This window comes from Pelodiscus sinensis, chromosome 21, assembly GCF_049634645.1.
Source record: "Pelodiscus sinensis isolate JC-2024 chromosome 21, ASM4963464v1, whole genome shotgun sequence".
NCBI lineage: Eukaryota > Metazoa > Chordata > Testudines > Trionychidae > Pelodiscus > Pelodiscus sinensis.
This window is the reverse complement of record NC_134731.1, coordinates 13,553,587-13,565,270: the sequence shown is the minus strand read 5'-3', so window position 1 is coordinate 13,565,270 and position 11,684 is coordinate 13,553,587. Positions and strand designations below refer to the sequence as shown.

General features: G+C 41.1%; 1 long non-coding RNA gene across 2 annotated transcripts in view; it reads right to left on the bottom strand.

Moving 5' to 3' along the window:
- LOC142819265 (uncharacterized) overlaps positions 1 to 10,879 on the bottom strand; it is a 56,730-nt gene extending 45,851 nt beyond the window's left edge. For both annotated transcript variants that reach the window (XR_012897092.1, XR_012897091.1), the window contains exons 1-2: positions 10,809 to 10,879; positions 144 to 230 (exon numbers count right to left, since the gene is read on the bottom strand). This is a non-coding gene — a long non-coding RNA (uncharacterized LOC142819265). The remainder of the gene's footprint in view (positions 1 to 143; positions 231 to 10,808) is intronic.
- Positions 10,880 to 11,684: the final 805 nt, after the last annotated feature.

The window sequence follows — 11,684 nt, the reverse complement described above, 5'->3', positions numbered from 1 at the left end:
TCACACACTTCTCTGCCTCAGTTCCCCACTGTAAAATGGGGAGAATTACACTGCCCTCCCTCCAGGAGGAAATATAAGTCCCCCTCATCGAACCAATCTATGCAACTGCAGCTACGTGAATAACATGGCTGAAGTCAACATACCACAGTATCGTCCATGCAATAAGGTCAGCGGATGCTACTCTTCTGTCAACTCTAGCCACTCTTCTCATCTTGGTGGAGTACTGGTGTCTATAAGAGAGTGCTTAGAGGTCAATTTATCTCATTTAAGCACACATGACAAATCGACCACCAGTGGGTCAATTGCTACAGCATTGATCCACTGTGAAGTGAAGACAAGCCCTGAGACTCAATACATTAAAGACTGTAAAGCGCTCAGATACCACAGTGATACCACAGTCAGGACCTAAGATGGATGGGTCCTGGGGTTCAAACCCTCCCCAGTGCTTGATCCCAGCCTACATGGAGACTCCAATGAGTAACTTCCCCAGAGTCAAAAGAAAGAAGGGTGATACCAGAGAGACACCGCTCCATCCTTCCATGGCCATTCATGATCCAGCTTCTTTCCCATTGCAAATGAAATTAATTATTTGGGTCTATAGTAATGAATTCATAAAGGGATGAGTCCAGAGTGTGAACCCTGAGCATTCCCAAGGGTCGGCTTCAAATAGTGAAATTCCTTTAAAAAAAGCATGAGATTTTAAAAATAATAAATGTTTCCCTTTTATATTTGCTTCCTGGATTTTGATCCTTTAGAGTTCATATTTTCACGCTTTTCTTTATAACAATTAGTGCTAAAATATTTCTTTTTCTGAGCTTTTGATGTATTCACATAACTCCAGGAGACGAGGCTTTAAGAAAACCACCAAATATCACAAGACTTGTAATAGAACTGTGAAAGTTGGCCACATCCTCTGGGAGCCAGAAAAGTTAATGGGAAGACTAGCATTGATTTCAATGGGAAGTGAATCAGACCCATAAATAACAATAATCAGAGATACTAATTGTATCAATGAATAAATCATATTAGTATAGATTAACTAATTAGGAACTGAAGTGGCTGCAGTATTTTGATTACTTTTTATGGTACATGTCATTTGGACCAATTTTTTTAAGCCTAAAGTGACCTATTGTTGTTTTTTTAATAATTGTCTAGAGCCAAGTGTATCTTAATATCACCTATTTTTCTTTGAGAACCCCCCCCCCAAAACCTTCATTGCAATTAGAAAATACAAGCAGAAGCCACCTACAAACACACCTCCTATCAAAATCCTTCCTTCATTAAAGAAACTTGTTATTTCACATATTTGTTTAGATTGCAGCAAGGAAGGAGGAATCTTCCTAGTAAGGTTAGTCCATTAATTCCCCTACTGTTTATATATATATGTGTGCTTCAAGAAAGTATGATTCATATTGAGAATATTAATTATCAGAGGGGTAGCTGTGTTAGTCTGGATCTGCAAAAGTGACAAGGAGTCCTGTGGCACTTTATAGACTAACAGATGTATTGGAGCATAAGTTTTCGTGGGCAAAGACCCACTTTGTCAGATGCATGTAGTGGAAATTTCCATAGGCAGGTATAAATATGCAGGCCAGAATAAGGCTAGAGATAATGAGGTTACTTCAGAATATTAATTGTTACTGCTCTGAAATCCCCCCCTAGACCTCTTTACAGTGCTGTCTATTGTTTCCAGCATTGTTGTCCCATACTTAGCCTTTTAGTTTTGAGTCATATTGTCACACACACGTAGGGAAATTTATCCCTGTAGAGAGGACTAGTGTGATGTCTATCATCTTGGTCACAATCAAGGATCCAACTTGATGCATGTATAGCAATTGTTCTTGGAAGTCTATTTGGATGCACTACTAGTCAAGGAAAAATGTATTTGTCTTTACACTTGGTCTGACCTGGGGTCAGATTTCAAAAGAACTCCCTGACCACAGTGAGGGCTGGGTATGCAAAAAAACTCTCCTCCCAATCAGGCATCTAAATAAAGGTCAGATTTGTAAAAGGTGCTCAGCGCCCATGTGGTGGTTGGCTCTTTTGATGATCTATAGGACACTACAAAAATGTGGATCTGCATCTGATCCTCATCCGCCAGGCTGACCGATCCACAATTCATGTTCTGGATTTTACTTGCATCTATACAGCAAACCATCTGGAGGGGAAGGTGGATGGAGCACATATGAGTGAGGAGGGGGCAGAGTCTTATAGGGAAGAGGCAGGCAGTATGAAAGCAGGGATTGGGGGTAAAGGGCAGCAAGGATTGGGGGTAAGAGCAACAAGGACCCAGGGTCAGGGATCCACAAGCCAGTATCCACCAGGCAGGAGGGGGCTGAACAGGACTGGCACTCAGCCCCTCCTGCAGGGAGATTTTGGACAGAGTTTGTTGCTTCTTTTCCCTGTTGGCAATACAGGAGCCTATCCTGTGCCCTTTCTCGCCACCAGGCTGGGGTGGAGGGAAGCTCTGTGTGGGTATCTGCTCCACTGTCTGTGGCTATGAAGCACATATGAAGTGGCTATAGGCAGAGAAGGCCATTTATTTTGTTACCTGGAATCTGAAATTTTTTTGAAAGAAGGACAAAGCCTCCTGAAAAAGAAGAAAATAACATCCCAAAAGTGTCCCACCTCATTCCTGATCTAAATTATTTTGAAGTCAATGGACTTGGCTCAGTTTGTTGGACATGTTTAATCCCTCCCCATGGGTTCACTCTTGCAAGATATTTACTATTGTTTGTCATGATCATGAGGGATGGCCAGCAGCTTGGGGACTAGGGTGTTAACTATGTCCCTATACATAACCAGGTAGCTGGCAGCCAATAGAAATGCAGGGAGGAATTTCAAACTGGGACTAAGGAATTTTTGGTTTTTCCCTCCTTTGTCCCTGTGCAGTTCTCTCCAGATACTGAGGGAGACAGACATGTCTCTTTCCAAGAAAAAACTCTTCACTATCTGTAAGTCGGGTTTTCTTACCATTACTTGGGTAGTGGCAGTGGATAATCCCCAGTCTGGCACGATGAATGCAGAAGTGGGGGCCCGCAAAAGTACCCCAAAACCTTATCTTTCCAGGCTTTGGTATAAAACTTTCCCCCAAAATCTTAAAAACCTAGATTTTGGGATAAAAATCCGCTGCCACCACCCAAGTCATGGTAAGAAAACCAGGGAAAAGATCATTTGGGAAATCTCAGCCCAAAGTAAAACCAGGACACAAAAAAATTAACCAATACCAGGTTAATAAAAAAGAGAGAGAACTTTTATTATCACCACAATACTCCTGTTACAAGCATAATGACTAGATGGAAAAAGTCACCAATTAATATACTCCTGGGGGACCCCCATGGGCCAAAAACCTAGTTAAAAAGGAGAGGAAAACCCATTTTTAAATGCACAGACATCAGATTCCCATTCCCAAACCATAAAACAATAAAACGGATTTATCTAAACTTAACCCTACTTACAGATAGTGAAGAGTTTTTCCTTTGTCCCAGTTTGAAATTCCTACCTTCATTTTTATTGGCTGCCGGCTATCTGGTTAGGTATAGGGACATAGTTAACCCCCTAATCCCCAGGCTGATAGCCATCCCTCTTGATCATGACAATGCCTACTAAAGTCAAAGACATTGAAGGGTGCTCAGCAAGAAGTAAGAGAAGTCAACAGGAGAGTTTCATCTGTCCACCTCCCACAGTGAGAATACCGCAGAAATTCATCGACTACAGCTATGCTATTCTCATAGCAGGAGTTGCATAGAGGTCACCTTTCTCCAGTAGTGTAGACCTGGCCTTAATAACTGAACTTCAGGGAAAGTTCATATCTTGATCAGATTTTAAATATGTGGCTGACCCCCAACTATAAACATAAGATGTGTCCTCCCTGAAACTGTGAGAAAGGTTAGATCCAAACTCAGATGTTGCAGCTCATCCCTTTCTCTAAGGCTACATCTGCACAGCATCCCTCTTGCACAAAAGCCTATGCAAATGAAGTGCAGATCAGCATATTGTCATGCTTCATTTGCATAATTAATGAGGGGCCATTTTTGTGCAAGAGGCTTTTGCGCAAAAAGGAACCGTCTACATGGCTCCTTTTTGCACAAAAATACCTTCTAGCACAAGAGCCATTCTTCCTGAGAAAATGAGGAAGAACGGCTCTTTCACAAGAGGGTGTTTTGCACACAAAAGGAGCTGTTTAGACGGCTCATTTTTGCACAAAAACCTCTTGTGCAACAACACCCCCTAATTAATTATGTAAATGAAGTGTGGCAATATGCTAATCCATGCTTCATTTGCATATGCTTTTGAACAAGAGGGATGCAGTGCAGACATAGCCTAAGCTCTTGTCTACATGGGAAAGTTGCACTGGTTTAATTTACGCCTTGCCCACCTACACTACAAACATTTTGCCTCTATGCCTATACCATGATAGCTCCACTGCCAAAGACTACTTTTGTAGAGGCAGCTGATATCAACAATGAATTTTTGGTAGTATAGTAACACAAAGTCTCTGAACAACATTAGGTATGCCACTGTCAGCATCATTGTGTCTATTCTGTTTTAGTTTTTTAGTGTTTTGGGGGTTTTTTTTGCTACGATAACTTGGTTGGTTGACATATGGCTTTTGTTGTTGTTTTTCAACCATGCCTGACCAACATAGAAATGCCAATAAACTTTGTCTGGGAGATGTGGCCTTAGTTGTTTTTTTATACTGATTTAAAGTGGTGCAAACGTGGATGAACACTGTCGTTTCAGTTTAAAAGTAAGGGTATGTCTACACTAGCATGATAATTCGAGCTAGGTGGGCAAATCAGGCAACCACAGTTGCAAATGAAGCCCGGGATTTAAATATCCCGGGCTTTATTTGCATGTTCCCGTCCAGCCGCCATTTTTAAATCCCCCTTAGTTCGAATGAACTGCCTGCGGCTACACTAGCTCGTTAATTTGAGTAATGCCACGAGAAGTAACAGTTAATCCGAACTAAGGACTTAATTCGGATAAACTTTAAACTGCTGCGTGTAGCCGCGGGCAGTTCGTTCGAACTAAGGGGGATTTAAAAATGGCGGCTGGACAGGAACATGCAAATAAAGCCTGGAATATTTAAATCCCAGGCTTCATTTGCAACTCTGGTTGCCTGATTTGCCTACCTAACTCAAATTAATGAGCTAGTGTAGACATACCCTAACTTATTTCAACCGGTTCCCACCTGACTTAACACCACCAACAACAAAACCCCCTCTCTTAACTCATTGTAAGAGTGAAGAGGAGGACAGACAGCATATTCAGCTACTCGAAAAGGAGGGGGTTGAGAGATGTGACTTGTTGGCAGTGTTGAAAGAGATGGGAAATGGAAATGTGTTACTGCAATTCACTAAATCTGTTTATCTGCTAGGAGCCTAAACTGTGACTCATATTTTCACATGACAGGAAAACATCATTAGTTCCATTTTTGAAATGTATAAGTTTCCCAGGAGGTCTTGTTGTAACAGCTTGTTAATTTTTTAATTTCCCCCTCTTTTCCCTCTGCCACTGATTTTGGATTACAGCGCTCTGATTAGTAATTCCATCCATTTTTCAAAGCACAGATATGATTTGCTAATATAACACCCCCTCAACCTTTTCAAACCCCAGCAAATTGTTTTTACATAGCTGCAGCTAGCTCTATCTGGAAAGTGCTGATTATAATTAATACTGTAAATAAGATAATGAACCCTTCCCATGAGATTAACCTACTTGGATTCATTGACGTCAAAGGAACACTAGAAAGAAAAGCATTCTATGTGCTGATAAAGTCACATGAATGCTTCATTGTGCCCAATGAATTTGTTTTTTTGTCTGTTTGTGTGTGTTTATAGATTGATGGATAGAAATGCCAGTCTCCTTGGGTGCTTATGCGAGATTTTGTGTTGTGCTATATACTCCATATTTAACAACATCCACTAAATAGGTACTGTATTTTGAACACCTCCTTTGAACTAGAAATTTCTAATTACAAGAGAATTTACACCTCCCCATTGCCTTTGGAAGATGTAGTGAGTTGTAAAACCAATTCTGATGAAATAAGGACAACCTCCCCCCACCCCAGCCTTGTCCCAAAACTTGATTTTTTTTGTGGTTTCAGATATATGGGTTAACCTTATTTAGTTTTCTCTGTATCTTTGGAGACTGGATGAAGAAGATCAACTCTTCCATTATTTTCATTGATCAGAAAGATTAGTGGCTGGAGCTAAAAGACCAAATTGCTGGTTGTCCATCTATTTGGAGGCATACCTATGACAAAACATAATGTCGAGGGGAGGGAGAAATATGCTAGGAGATGAACAGAAGGTCGGTGGTTAGCTCTGTAGCTTATTAATGAAGTACTATCAAAAGCCAAAAATACAATGGGGGAAGAAGTAGCAAATCATAAGGGCTGTGTCTAGACTGGTCAGTTTTTCTGGAAAATTAGCCGCTTTTCCGGAAAAACTTGCCAGCTGTCTACACTGGCCGCTTGAATTTCCACAAAAGCACTGACTTCCTACTGTAAGAAATCACTGCTTTTTGCGGAAATATTATGCTGCTCCCGTTCGGGCAAAAGTCCCTTTTGCGCAAAACTTTTGTGCAAAAGGGCCAGTGTAGACAGCTGAGATTTGTTTTCTGCAAAAAAGCCCCGATCGCGAAAATGGCGATCGGGGCTTTTTTGCGCAAAAGCGCATCTAGATTGGCCACAGACGCTTTTCCACAAAAAGTGCTTTTACGGAAAAGCGTCCGTGCCAGTCTAGACGCGCTTTTCTGAAAATGCTTTTAACAGAAAACTTTGGTTTTCTGAGAAAAATCTGGTGTTCCCAATGCTTCTGAAATGTTCATGAATAACTGGTGACCTATTGTCAAAAGGAGAGGGTATGGCATGACTCTTCTTAAATTAATCATGGTTTGAGCAACTAGAGAAAAGAAGCTATCAAAGAGGCTGAGAAGCAAACAATCCCACTACTAGAACTAACTTTACCAGTCATCAGGTCTCTCAGCTGGTGTATAGCAGTGTGGAACTCTAGTGAAGTTAATGACAATGTACATCCATTGAGGATCTGACCCTGAGATTTTAAAACACCATGTGCAAGAGCAACAGATTCAGCCAGACACTCCCAACAGATCTAAGTTAGCCCAAGACTGCATAAGAACATAAGAATCGCCATACTGGGTCAGACCAAAGGTCCATCCAGCCCAGTATCCTGTCTGTCGACAGTGGCCAATGCCAGGTGCCCCAGAGGGAGTGAACCGAACAGGAGAAATGATCAAGTGACATCTCTCCTGCCATCCATCTCCAGCCCCTGACAGAGGCTAGGGACACCATTCTTTACCCATCCTGGGTAATAGCCATTAATGGACTTAACCTCCATGAATTTATCTAGTTCTCTTTTAAACCTTGTTATAGTCTTAGCCTTCATAACCTCCTCAGGCAAGGAGTTCCACAGGTTGACTGTGCTCTGTGTGAAGAAGAACTTCCTTTTATTTGTTGTAAACCTGCTGCCCATTAATTTCATTTGGTGGCCCCTAGTTCTTATATTATGGGAATAAGTAAATAACTTTTCCTTATTCACTTTCTCTACAACACTCATGATTTTATAGACCTCTATCATATCCCTCCTTAGTCTTCTGTTTTCCAAACTGAAAAGTCCTAGTCTCTTTAATCTTGCCTCATATGGGACCTGTTCCAAACATCTAATCATTTTAGTTGCCCTTCTCTGAACCTTTTCATGATTAACAGAACTTTGACTGTAACCAGCCTATTATAGTTAGGCAGAGCAGTGTCTGGCAACTGACTGCACCTTCCAGTATTTCCCTTCTCTTTATTTGTTATGCTAAGATTGGAAATCTTTTTTTGAGGGGGAGGGAAGGAAGCAAACAAACAGAATGTGCAGATTACTGAGGACCAAACACTCATATCAATGTGGCAAGTTTATTATCAGCTGTCTCACCGAACAATGCAGGATCAGGGTCCCTTCAATGTTCCCGCTAAACTTTTACATCCACGTGTGGAATAATTTGTATGCGCACTGAGGCGCTTGTGAATGTAGGAAAAAAGCCTAGTTGTGGGCCTTCTGCTAATCAGCTGGATGGCATTGGAATCTCTCCTAAGTGAACACACAAGTGTACAGCTTACAGGCAATACTGGATACTTTCCCTGCATATGGCATCATGTATTTAAATGAAAAAAAAAAACATTGAATGGAACAAGGTTCAAATCTGACATCTGGATTATTGCTGCTTTGCTCTATTAGACTAAAACAAGCAACCTGTGTTACTGCATGTACCTATATTTTGCAAGGTCCAGCAGCTACTGACCCTACTCTTTCATAGGATTAGACTCTACTGACCTACACTATTACACTATAAATAGAGAAGCCTGCTATAAACCTGCATGGGCTGGAATTGGTTAATTTTTTTTTTTTTTACTTTAAAAATGTTTACTCTTTCCGATAAACTCCGGTTTGAAAGCTTGCTGTGTAAACGCTATTGCCAGCTGCTTCCCTTAATGAAGCTGTATGTATGCAGAAGCTGGAGAGGCATTCTCTTTGGCAGGGGATTGAACTCTGGTGTGCATAGCCCTTTCAGGTTAGCCAATCTTCTTGCCATTTGCCTGCTAGGCTAATTATGACTAACAAAAAGATTGCTGCTGTTGCCTTCGTCATCTATGCTAATGTGGTTATCTGGTGTGAACAAACATCACTTAGGCAGAGAGAAGCTCTTAAAGAAGTTGACCTTTAATCAAAATAATAGCTAGCACTTTTCATCCGTAGATCTCAAAGCGAGATCAGCATCCGTATCCCCATTTTATAGAAGAGGAAACTGAGGCATAGAGCAGTGAAGTGACTTGCCCAAGGTCACCAAGTAGATCAGTGGCAGAACTTTCAATGGAACTGTTTTCCCAGTTCAGTCCATGAGGCACTACTGTTTCCCCCTTGGTGGACTGACTCTACATCGCCCTTCACCTTGTCATTTTCTCGTGTGGAAAATGGGTAGGAAAGGCTACCAAATGAGGTAGCTCTTACTTACTTTATCCTTACCCTTCACAATGGTAAATGGCTGCCTAAGATAGGCAATTAGACCCTAACTCTGGTAAAAATGAAAGGGAGACAAACTATGCTCTGGGTGAGTTTATACAGCTGGCAGAAGTGGGGCTATTGCAAATGAGTCGTCACTTTGTGCACACAAGCCAATTATTTGCTTGAAGAATGCAGACTGAAGGCTGATTCATAATGCCCTAGTTCCATTAGCATCATTGCATTGGAATGGAGCAATGTATTGGACCCTCGAATCCTCCAGCTGGCTGAATGGTAGAGTAAATGGCAGGGTAAATGGAGTGGAGCTGTCTGTTATAAGTGCTGCTTTAGAAACGTAGGCCACATGAGCACGTGGTCACTAAAGTTAATTTGTCTGTGGAGTTCATATTTAACATAAAATGAGAAATCTAAATTATTCATTCAGCAGGTATTTCTGTAATCTGAGAGAAAGCATGCCAGGCTCTAGGAAGGAATTGTCTCATAATTGCTAGGCTCTTCCTATCTGCATGTTATCAATTAGAACTTTGGGAGTCTATTCAAAAGTGAATTCAGGATTTAACTCCTGGTTTACTAAAGACCTTCTATTAAAGAGACAGGAATGATCCCCTTTGACTTCAATAAGGGACAAATCCTGAACTCATTTGGAGCTTTCCCATTGACGCCAATAGTACCACGGTTTGTGTCTATAATAAGTGACAATTGCCCTAAGAAGCCATGGACCATTAAAATTCACCAATACTGATCACCCAGAAAGGCCTATTGTAATATTTAGAGTTTTGAATTGCTGCAGAAATCCACAGAGGTTCTCAGTAGAAAGGGTTGAATATAGGTAAAAAGGTGGGCTCATTGCCTATGGTTTTTTTTGATGAATTTTTGCTCTTAGATTGGTATAGAAAAAGATGGACATGGTAGAGTTTCTAGAGTCCTAGGACATCTAACAGCACAGGAATACTTAGATGGCTACAGGTTGAACCTCTCTAATCCGGCACTCTCTGGTCTGGCAACATCCATGGCCTGCCGTGATATTAGCTAGCTGGTTGTCTGCTTATTGTGAGTGTGGCCAAGTTTTTCGCAGCCCCCTAAAGTTTGTTTACAGACACCAGTCCTGGATCTCAGTGATCTCTGTGTTATGTAGCTTTAATTTACCCCTAAATATCTTCTAAGAGCCCAACAAGCAGTGGAAGTGCTAGAAATGCTGCTAAGTGTAAGTATGTTTTTATGACTTTATCTACTTTTTTTCCTTGTGCTGATACAGTAAAATTGTATGAAAACATTAACACTTTCTTGTGAAGAAAGCTGATAAGCTTTGGCTAGGTGTAGGGTTCTATAGAGAGTATCAGTACAGCCATACATTATTAAGAAGCATTGCAAGCATTGTTCCATTTATTCGCTTTAGTGAAACAAAAATAAAGAGACCCACTGAGTACAATATTGACCTCCTGTGATTCAGTAAATTCTCTGGTCTGGTACCAGTCAGGTCCCGAAGGTGCCAGAATAAAGAGGTTCAACCTGTACTATCCCTCCAGCTGTGAAGCAGACACATTCATTTAGGCTTTCTTCCCACCACCACCAGGAATATAATGCCTGAAAAAAGCTATTGGATTGTCTTTCTCTTAATGCAAATTTATTGCAACTGAAAGGTATCATTGTTGGAGCCAGGAAGATTGAAAATAATAATAAATAACTATACTTAGTATTTATCTCTAAGTCTGAGGGTACATCTACACAGTAATATTATTTCAAAATAACTTAGTCTGCATCTACACAGCAGGTACTTACTTTGAAATAATGTTGAAATGTCAAACTGGAGGGCTTCTTACTGTGACTCCTGTAACCCTCATTGTACAAGGAGTAAGGGAAGTTGGAGGAAGAGTGCTCTTTGTTTTGAAATAAGTGCTGTGTTGATGCTCCCAATTACGCAATTGATGTTGCTCAATTTGAGTAGATAATTTTGAGTTAAGCCCCACTGTGCAGATGCACCTTAAGAGGGCTTCATGTGTGTCGGGAGCATTATTATCCACATGGTGCCGATACAGCAAATGCATATAGCTGTTCAGTGACAGAACCTCAGTGGAATCCTGGATTCCTGACTCCTCCAGACCAGCTGGTCTTCCCAGGGCAAGAAGGGCTTTGAAAACAGTGGCAATGCCTCAACCCTGCTGTGAAGAGGATGCCTCTTGTGTTGCATGAGTCATTCAGTCCCTACCCTTGGATATTTCTGCACAGTGGTGATGGATGGATAGTCGGTGAAAGATTTTTCACCTTGCTTCCGTGTAAATCAGATGCAACCCCAATGAAACCGACAGATTTACACTGGTGTGAGTACGATCAAGATCAGGATCGGCCATTTGGTTGATTCAGAACAGTTATTTTAGGGACAACAGGTTCTATATTCCATTGCCAGTTCTGTGTTCTATGCTGGCAATCTTCCTTTGTCCTTTGTGGTGTTGTGAAAGTGGTTATTAACAACCCCTGATGATAGGGTTTGTTAGCCAACCTATTATCAGATGCAGTTCGTGTTTGTTCTGCATGAGTCCGTTACATTTGATCTTTCTGAGAGACTGTAAGACTTTGGCAACAAATTTTCTATAAATTTTACAGAAGAAAGTTTGAATTTCAAAAGAAAGAAAGGAAGTGGGGGTATGTCTACACTAC